The 10459-nt window shown below is 43.3% G+C and overlaps 1 pseudogene; it reads right to left on the bottom strand.

Moving 5' to 3' along the window:
• Window positions 1-1738: 1738 nt before the first annotated feature.
• On the bottom strand, window positions 1739-2893 carry LOC129015167 (gem-associated protein 8-like; annotated as a pseudogene).
• Window positions 2894-10459: the final 7566 nt, after the last annotated feature.

The following is a 10459-nucleotide window of genomic DNA, read 5'->3' as shown; positions in this document are numbered from 1 at the left end:
AATCTTGGACTTCCCAGCCTCCAGAACTGTGAGCAACAAATTTCTGTTGTTTGTAAATTACTCAGTCTAAGGTATTTTGTTACAGAAGCCTAAATGAACTAAGATATACAATAAGAAAATTCACAATATCTGGCATCCAATCAGAAATTAACAGAAACACAAAGAAGTTTAAAAAAAATACAAACATAAGGAGGAGAAAAAGCAATCAATCAAAACTGACCCAGAATTGAGACAGATATTAGAATCTTGCAGCAAAAACATTAAAATGATTATTATACCTTCATTTCACGTGTTTAAAATTTGAAGTACAAGAATAAAAGATATAAAAAGACTCAAATCTAACTTCTAGAGATGAAAAAACATAATGTATCACATGGAAAATATATTGGATGGGAGTAATGGCAGATTAGACATTGCAAAGAAAAGATCAGTGAATTAAAAAGATAGCAATAGAAACTATTCAAAATGAAACATTGAGAGACAAAAGAATCAAATAAAATTAAAAGATGGTAGTGTGTGCCTGTAGTCCTAGCTACTCAGGAGGCTGAGGCAGATCATTAGAGCCCAGGAGGTCAATGCTGCAGTGAGCTATGATTGTGCCACTGCACTCCAGCCTGGGCAACAGAGCAAGATCCTGTCTCTAAAAAATGAATAAATAATAAACAAAGTGTGAGGTGACAGTGACCAGAATGAAAAGTGAGCTGAACATTGCGTATGATAAAAAAAAAAGACTGTTTTACCTCACAGATGAATTTATTAGTTTCTTGACCCATGAAATGGTAAATATCATGCATGAAGAACCCAGCATTAGCCAGACATATAAAGTCTTTGAACCTTGGGAAAGTGACTTATCTTCTGAGTCTTAAGTTCACCAAGTGTAAAATAAGAACTTCTTTTTTTTTTTTTTTTTTGAGACAGAGTCTGGCTCTGTTGCCCAGGCTGGAGTGCAGTGCAATCTCGGCTCACTGCAAGCTCCGCCTCCCGGGTCCACACCATTCTCCTGCCTCAGCCTCCCAAGTAGCTGGGACTGCAGGCGCCCGCCACCACGCCTGGCTACTTTTTTGTATTTTTGGTAGAGACGGGGTTTCACTGTGTTAGCCAGGATGGTCTCGATCTCCTGACCTCGTGATCCACCCGCCTCGGCCTCCCAAAGTGCTGGGATTACAGGCGTGAGCCACCGTACCCGGCCAAAATAAGAACTTCTTTACACAAAATTTCTTCGGCCTTCAGATTCATACCTTCAGTTACTTGAGGGCATTCCCATTTAAATGACCCATAAGACCCAAAAACTCAGCATGTCTAAACCATGTTCTGCCCTCTACAAACTTATACACTTATACACAGAATCTAAAATAGCCAGACTCATAGAAGCACAGAGTAGGATGGTGATTGCCAGGGGCTGGGAGGAGATGGGAATGGGGTGATGTTGGTCAAAGGGTACAGAAATGGTGACTATGTAGAAGTGATTGATATGTTAATTACTGGAATGTGATGATTGTCTCACATTGTCTATCAAAACATCGCGTTGTGTACCTTAAATATATACAATTTTTTGTTTCTAGGCAGTTAATGATTTGATTGACAGCAAAAACCAGTGTAACATATACAAAATTATTTTATGTCAGGAGAAAATGTATCATATTGGCAAGAGAACACGTCCTGCCAACCCTCAAGGGGCTGGCATTGTACATCCACCCTGTGACAGGCCCACTGGGACTGTGGTGAACATGCCTGTACCTCAATACAAAGCCCCCTTTCCCTGAGAAATGTACAGAGGGAGAATGAAGAGAGTGTACCCAAAAGGAAGAGGGAAAGGCTGGGGCCCTGTGCCCCGAGCTGAGAACTTCACGGGGATGACCAGCCAGAACTTGGGTTGCTTTCGGTCACAGTGCTTGTCAAAGCTCAGCTGCACCGAAGCCTCCATGGCCTGGAGCTTGGCAGCGTTGTTCCCATACAAGCGCTTCATCTCAGCCTAGCACCGCTTGCCAGGCCGCTCAGTCGGGGGCTCCACCGACCAGTGGGTGTTGTAGCAAAGGTCGTGGCCGGCATTCACGTAGCTGTCCAGACACGCTGCATCCAGCTGCTGCCGCCACCCTCGTTCTCTGTGCCTCCCGGTTTCTGCAAAGTACTGGCGGAGATCCTCGGGGATTTCCATATTGCTCAGGTCACATTCTACCTCTGCATCTACCCCTCCTCTTTAAACAAAGCTTGGTCTTCTCTCGTGGATGCCTGGATCCCAGTGCTGTCATGTGGATGCTGCCCAGACCCTCTGAAATGTGAAGAACTGCAGAGGGAGTCCTGCTAGGCCACATGATGGTCACAGGACTGAGGATATCCAGCCTGTTTGTCATAAAAGCTTTGGAAAAGAAGTGCAGAAAGGAAGTGCCGGCTGGGCGCGGTGGCTCACGCCTGTAATCCCAGCACTTTGGGAGGCCAAGGCAGGCAGATCACATCAGGAGTTCGAGACCAGCCTGGCCAACACGGTGAAACCCCGTCTCTACTAAAAATACAAAAAATTAGCCGGGTGTGATGGCAGGCACCTGTAATCCCAGCTACATGGGAGGCTGAGGCAGGAGAATCACTTGAAACCAGGAGGTGGAGGTTACAGTGAGCTGAGGTTGTGCCACAGCACTCCAGCCTGGGCAACAAGAGCGAGACTCTGTCTTAAAAAAAAAAAAAAAAAAAAAAAAAAAGGGAAGCGCCACAGGAGACTGAAATGGGATTCCACGGCCTTCCTGTAGGCATTCTGATGGCTTTGCCATCAAACCACTGCTTGATGATAATGTTTCCAGTATCTTGCATATGCCAGATGAGAATACCAAGGCCTGGAAGCTTTCGATGTTGATGCCTTCACCACTGCCATCTCTGATTGTGAAAGTCCAAATAGGCACTGAAACTCATGGGCGCGCAGCTTGCAGATCCCGGGCAGTGGGCGAGTAGGGGCCTAGTTTTCGTTGGAGAGACACAGGCTGGGGGAGTGGGGAGAAGGTGGCTGTTGCTGGGGTGACTGGAAGCGTGCTAATATACACAGTTTTTTAAATTCTTTTTTTATTTTAATTTTTATTTTTAGTTCTAGGGTACATGTGCAGAATGTGCAGGTTTGTTACACAGGTAATCGTATGCAACAGTGGTTTGCTGCACCTATCAGCCATCACCTGGGTATTAAGCCCAGTATGCATTAGCTACTTTTCCTAATACTCTCCCTCCCCCTACCCTACCCCGACAGGCCCCAGTGTGTGTTGCTGCCCAATTTTTCTTTTTTTTTGAGACGGAGTCTCACTCTGTTGCCCAGGCTAGAATGCAGTGGTGCCATCTCCGCTCACTGCAACCTCCGCCTCCCGGGTTCAAGTGATTCTCCTGCCTCAGCCTCCCGAGTAGCTGGGACTACAGGTGCGTGCCATCACGCCCGGCTAATTTTTGTATTTTTAGTAGAGATGAGGTTTCACTATGTTAGCCAGGATGGTCTTGATCTCCTGACCTCATGATCTGCCCACCTCGGCCTCCCAAAGTGCTGGGATTACAGGCATGAGCCACTGCGCCCGGCCTGTCTCCCAATTTTTATATGTTCAAAAAACTAAGTTGTCACAAATGAAGAATTTATAAGACAAAAAAAAAAAGTTAAAAATAATTGTTAAAATTGACCCAAAAACGAGTGTTATGCAATTATTAAAAATAAGCCTGCCGGGTGTAGTGGCTCACCCCTATAATCCCAACACTTTGGGAGGCCAAGGCAGGTGGATCATTTGAGGCCAGGAGTTCCAGACCACTCTAGGCAACAAGGTGAAACCCCATCTCTACAAAAAATACAAAAATTATCCAGGCATGGTGGCATGCTCCTGCAGTCCCAGCTACTAGGGAGGCTGAGATGGGAGGTTCGCTTGAGCCCAGTAGATAGAGGCTGCACTCTAGCCCAGGCAACAAAGCGAGACCCTGTCTCAAAAAAAGAAAGAAAGAAAGAAGACTACAAAATATCTAATGACCTAGAGTGATGGTCCAAAGCATCACTCTATACTACACACACACACACACACACACACACACACACACACACACACACACAAAATTAAGGGAAAGTAAAGTGAGAGAAAGGGAGGGAGAGAGAGAACAATAGAAAGAAATCCCAAACTGTTTTAAATAGTTTCCTAAAGGATGTTCGAAATGGAGTTTTTCTTTTTGCTTATCAGTGCTGGCTAAATTTTCTATAATGAATATTAAACAAATAAGAAAGTTATTTTTTAATTACAAGAATTCACTAAGGAAAAGATTCCTTTGACAAAAATATAAGCAACTTCTTGGTTTCAAGACCAAGAGAAGCAGCATGGAGGAGTGCTAGGATGCAGACTCAGAGCCACTCTACTTGAGTCTGAACTTGTGCTCCAGCCACTTTTTTTCATGAAATCATTGACCATGGCTGGGCCCGGTGGTTCATGCCTGTAATCCCAGCACTTTGGGAGGCCAAAGTGGGTGGATCGCTTGAGCTCAGGAGTTTGAGACCAGCCTGGGCAACATGGTGAAACCCCGTCTCTACTAAAAATACAAAAATTAGCCAGGTGTGGTGGCACATGCTACCAGGTGGGGGAATTGGGAATTGGGAATTCTCCAGCTACTCGGGAGGTTGAGGTGGGAGGCTCATTTGGGCCTACACTCTGGTAAAACACCAAATTTCCCACTTGTTTGTTTGTTGTTGTTGTCGTTCTTGTTGTTGAGACGGAGTTTTGCTCTTGTTGCCCAGGCTGGAGTGCAATGGCGCGATCTTGGCTCACCTCAACCTCCACCTCCCGGGTTCAAGCAATTCTCCTGCCTCAGCCTCCTGAGTGGCTGGGATTACAGGCACATGCCACCACACCCAGCTAATTTTGTATTTTTAGTAGACATGGGGTTTCTCCATGTTGGTCAGGCTGGTCTTGAACTCCTGACCTCAGGTGATCCGCCGGCCTCAGCCTCCCAAAGTGCTGGGATTATAGGCATGAGCCACCACACCCAGCCCCCACTTGCTTTTTGTTTCATATCTTCTCACTTTGCTTACACTGACTTCTTTGCCTGGAATGGACTCTCCTTTTTCCCCTTGGATGACTCTTATTCATTCATTCAGGTTCTTAATGAAGGTGCCATGCCCAGAAGCTTTCTTCAAAACCCCAGATAATGTTAACCTCCTCTTCCCCCTTTTATTTTTCATAATATCCTATATGTGATCATGAGATTTTCTGATTGTGTGATTTTTGCACCCCAAACTATGATAAGTTCAAGGGCAGGAACTATGTTCATTTTTCTTTGTATACTCAGTATTGCACAAAACAAACACTCAAGTATTTGTTTAACTGAACAGATATGAACAACACCTCATATAATACTGTACAGATTCATTGAAATTGGCCAAGACCCTCTTTCTAATTTTCTTCCTGAATCAAAAGCACCATCACCAAAAAAACTAAGCACCTCTATGTACCAGCTCTGAACTAGGTACTGTGGAATTGGCAATGACTTTGTACTACAAGAAACAGTGATAAAATTATTAGAAAATATCTATAGTGTGAGGTAACATTTGATAAGGTCCAAAGACAAGCTAGAAATTCATTCTTTGTGATTACAAACGCATCCCTGACCTACCAGATTCTAGTTCTAAGTATTGCTTTACCTTTTTAAACCCTTTTTCTATGCAATGCAAAGATCTTAGATTTTTGCAACACTATATCCACTTTCTTGAATTATATAATTATGTGTTACATTATTGGTGTAATTAAATATAGATGGATATTATCTAGCTAAAAATATAAAGAGATAGATAATTGAAAAGGGGGGTAAAGGAATTAGTAAATAATTAATATCCTGTGTTAAATTCAGTACCCTAACACCAGTTTGGACCTTTAAGTGTTTAGGGCTCCAGAGAGGGTTGTCCCAGAGAGAAGGGCTATATGAACAGCCCTGTACACAGCCCCTCTGTGTCTTGCCTTCTGCTTGGATTTTTCCTTTTACTCCACAACAGCGTCCAGGAGTATCCTGCTTACTCCTTAGAATTCCATAATGCCATATCGACGTGTCTCTAAGGAGAGGAGGAGCAGGCTGGGGTGTTCAGAAAAATGTCAATGACCACAAATGGGGGGAAAAAAAGTAAAGAAAAATATAATAGCAAAAACTGATGTCCCTATTTCCAAAATAAAGGTCTGGGAGCCTCCAAGCATCAACAAAAGCATAAACACACACAGAGAATGTACTTAAAACAGCTATTATAGCACCCAAGGACTAGAAAGCCTTGGCATCTACTGATAGTAGCAATAGCTTCCTCAACCAAGCCTGTGAGGTAGGTGCATTTTACAGCCAAGGAAACTGAGCCTCAGAATGATCAAGAGAATTCCTCAAAGTTGCAAGGTTAGTTTTGGAGACAAAATTCAAACCAGTGTCTGTTGGATTGCAGAGTCTGTGTTGCTTTCATTACGCTAAGCTGCCTACTTAGCCAGCTGTATTTCCCCACACATGCAATAGGTTTCCTTTCTAATCAATATTACCTATTACTTTAAGCTAAGCCTGGTAAGTATTGATTCACATGTAGCTTCAAAATGTTCACCTCCTATTAGCAGAGGCCAGCCTAGCTGCAGAGAGGAAGATGACCCAAAATAAATCCACATAAACCAAATACTGCATGTTCTCACTTATAAGCAAGAGCTACACTATGGGTACACAGGGCCATAAAGAGTGGAATAATGGACACTGGAGATTCAGAAGCAGGGATGGTGGTAGGGGAGAGAAGGATGAATATTACCTGTTGGGTACAATGTGCACTACTCAGGTGATGGGCACACTAAAAGCCCAGGCTTCATCACTATATATCAATGTAACCAAAAATGACTTGTACCCTTAAAGCTATTGAAAGTAAACAAACAAGCATTCTTAAAAATAAATAAATAAAATAAATCCACAAGCTCTGTATTTGTGGCCAATTTTGTGTTTGGCCCAGCTTTTCCTGATGTTCAAGTCTGAATCATTCCCACAAGCGTCCTAACCTGACTACCATGATGATGGGGAAGAATGAAGAATTACAATGTTGGGAACTATATATATATATATATATATATATATTCCCCATACTCACTAAAATAACTAAAAGATGGTATGAAAACTAGATTCAAAGGCCTATTCTAACATTTCTATTCCCCACCATGTAAGATAGAAAATAGCAATTTCCCCAGCATTTTGGGAGGCCAAGGCAGGTGGATCACTTGAGCCCAGGAGCTTGAGACCAGCCTGGGCAACATGTCGAAACTACATCTCTACAAAAAAAAAAAATTTTTTAATTAGCCAGGCATGATGGTGCACACCTGTAGTCCCAGTTACTTCGGAGGCTGAGGTGGGGGGATTGCTTGAGCCCCAGGAGGTCAAGGCTGCAGTGAGCCCTGATCAAGCCACTGCACCCCAGCATGTGTTACAGAGTGAGACCCTGTCTTAGAAAAGAAAATAGCAATCTCAATTCCCTTCACAGAAGACAAAGCACAAACTTTGGTGTCTGAAACAGGATTTAAAGCTGTGGAACTGAAAAATCTATTTTCCCATCTGTAAAGGGAGCTGTTAAGGGGATTCAAAATAATATGCATCCCGCCCAGCCCACTGTAAGATCAGTTGAAACTGTGAAATAAATGATAGTTATTATTGTCATTGTTACTATTACAAATATTAACAGTAGTATTGTTTTAGCATATGCACGCAGGTAACAATAGCTTGACCTAGGAGGTCCTTAACAAATTGTAGAAGCTCTTGGAAACCTGCTCCTATGTGGGCCCTTTCCCTTCAGCATGGGACCTGGTGCAGACAACTTATACAATCTCCCACTCGTCTTCTCCTCCTCAAGGGGCTACCAATCTTGATGAACGATAAGGGTGAGTGTCAGTAATGAGACAGAGTGGTAGGAAATAGTAAGTTAACAAGCCACTTCAGAAATGACTGCATTCGTTCTGTTGAGCAGCTACTTAAGTTCTGATAGTTCACACTCATTTGCTAGGGTGTAATTCTAATCAGAATGAAAGTCCTTAATCACAGCACCATTACAGAATCTTCTATCCTGAACCTATTAGGGCTCTTATCGAGTAAACATCTTGCATTTTCCAGCCTCTGCAAAGGAAACTGAGTCATCAGTTCACAGCTCTACTTATCCCAGGATTAGTCCTGATGCTGCCAGGTCACAAAGCAATACTCATCCCTCCCGTATGTATTTGTTTCATCCGACCATGACTTGGCCTTCCACCATCCCACACCCTGTGAATAAAGGTCATAAATGCCCTCCCTCCTGCACGGACTCAGGTCAACACACATATCCTGGTTTTACGTTATGCTGGTCATTTAACTTTTCTCTATCTCATTTTCTTTATATGTAAAGCAGATGATCAAGGCATAGTGCCCCATTGAGCACCAATTGCCCTGATACAAGGCAGTACCTTTTATGATGTTGATGTGAGGGTAGCAGGGAGAGGGATGTGGGTGGAGGATAGTAAAAGCCAATGGAGCAGGCCAGAAACGTCACTGGGTTTGGGTTACTTTGAGGTTTGTTTGCTTGTTTGTTTTAAGAGATGGAGTCTCATTATGTTGCCCAGGCTGCGGTGCAGTGGCTATTCACAGGCATGATCTCACTGCTGAGCAGCACGGGAGTTTTGACCTGCTCTATTACTGACCTGGGCCAGTTCACCCCTCCTTAGGCAGCCTGGCAGTCTTCAGCTCCCAAGAGTCATCAATAATGACACTGAACTTAGCATGGACACCCATGGGCATAGCGCACTACAGCCCAGAACTTTTGGGCTCAAGTAATCCTCTCACCGCAATCTCCTGAGCAGCTGAGACTACAGGTGTGAGCCACTGCATCTGACTAATTTTGGAAATAATTGAGAGTAATGAAGAGAAAAGGAGAAAACCAGGTCACTGGTCTGCAATATCTTGCAAAATTAATTAAAAGGAAAAGTGTCATGTTTCTTCATTATAAATGGCTCTCACCTTTGGACCAACTCCCAGAAGTCCATCTTGGCCCCTTGCAAGGTCAACAGTGCTGTTTGAAGTCAATTCAGTAGCCCTCAAATTTAAATAATTATATGTTCTCCAAGTCTGCCCCATCTCTATTCTTTTGGTTACTCAGGCTGGATATTCTAGATCTATTTTTGACTCCTTCCTCAACTACCAAACTCTTCAATATCTCTACTATTCCATACCTCTTCACCACTCCAATGGATGGTCAGTATAAAGTTTCCCTCTCAACTGACATTGAAAAAGCATTCGCTTTGTTCATCCTGCCTTCAGTATCTCCATTTCAGTGTATCAAGTCTACCCTGTGATTTTTTTTTTTTTTTGAGATGGAGTCTCGCTCTGTTGCCCAGGCTGGAGTGCAGTGGCACGATCTCAGCTCACTGCAACCTCCGCCTTCTGGTTTCAAGCGATTCTCCTGCCTTAGCCTCCTGAGTAGCTGGGACTACAGGTGCGTGCCACCATGCCCAGCTAATTTTTGTATTTTTAGTAGAGATGGGGTTTCACTATATTGGCTAAGCTGGTCTCGAACTCCTGACCTCGTGACCTGCCTGCCTCAACCTCCCAAAATACTAGGATTACATGCGTGAGCCACTGTACCTGGCCAGTGATTTTAACCTTTAAAAATAAAGCTCTTGTTCCAAAACACTAAATGTCTCCCTAGTTTCCACTAAATAAAGGCCCAAATATCTCAGCCTGGTATTCAACTATTTTCATAATCTGACCCCAAACTTCCCGTCTCCAACAGCTCTTGCTGGCTCCTTCCTTGAATTCTAGAGGCCACCCAAGCTGAAATGATTGCTAGTCTCAGTGCATGCCTCTGCTTCCTCTCCTCACATATATATTATGATGTTTTCTGCCTACAAGAAATCCTTAATTCCCAAATTTGTTCAGGTCTAAATCGTTCCTAAGCATCAACATGCAACTCAAATGGCACCTTTCCTGAAGACTTTTCTGAACCCCCAAATAGAAGAGATCTTTATTCTCTGAACCCTCTCTCATAGCATTTACTACAGTATGATGACCTACAGGACTGAGTTCTTAACCAATGCACTCACCTCCCTCTCAGAGTACAACAAATCCAGCTCCAAGGGGCTTGAATCCTGGCATCATCATTGATTAGGTATTTGACCTGGGGTTATTTAATCTCTGCCAGCTTCCACTTGCTTATAAGATGGGGATAAGAATGATTACTACTTCACTGGATATGGGAACTTCATGTATGAGGATTTTATGATATAATACATGTCAGGTACTTGGCCTGCTGTCTGACACAGAAGTGCTCACTAAATTTTAGTTATGGTTTATTTATTTGTATCTGTGGGAGATACTTTCCAAAAAGGGTTGCTGTCAATCCCCTCCTTGCCTATAAGTGTGTGCCACTTCACCCATTAAGTTCATTACCTTTCCTCTTGACTCAGGACTGGCACTGTGACTTTCCTTGACCAATAAAATGCAGCAG

Source organism: Pongo pygmaeus, chromosome 18, assembly GCF_028885625.2.
Source record: "Pongo pygmaeus isolate AG05252 chromosome 18, NHGRI_mPonPyg2-v2.0_pri, whole genome shotgun sequence".
NCBI classification, from domain to species: Eukaryota; Metazoa; Chordata; class Mammalia; order Primates; family Hominidae; genus Pongo; species Pongo pygmaeus.
Note: the sequence above shows the minus strand (reverse complement) of the source record. Positions and strands in the feature narration are given on the sequence as shown.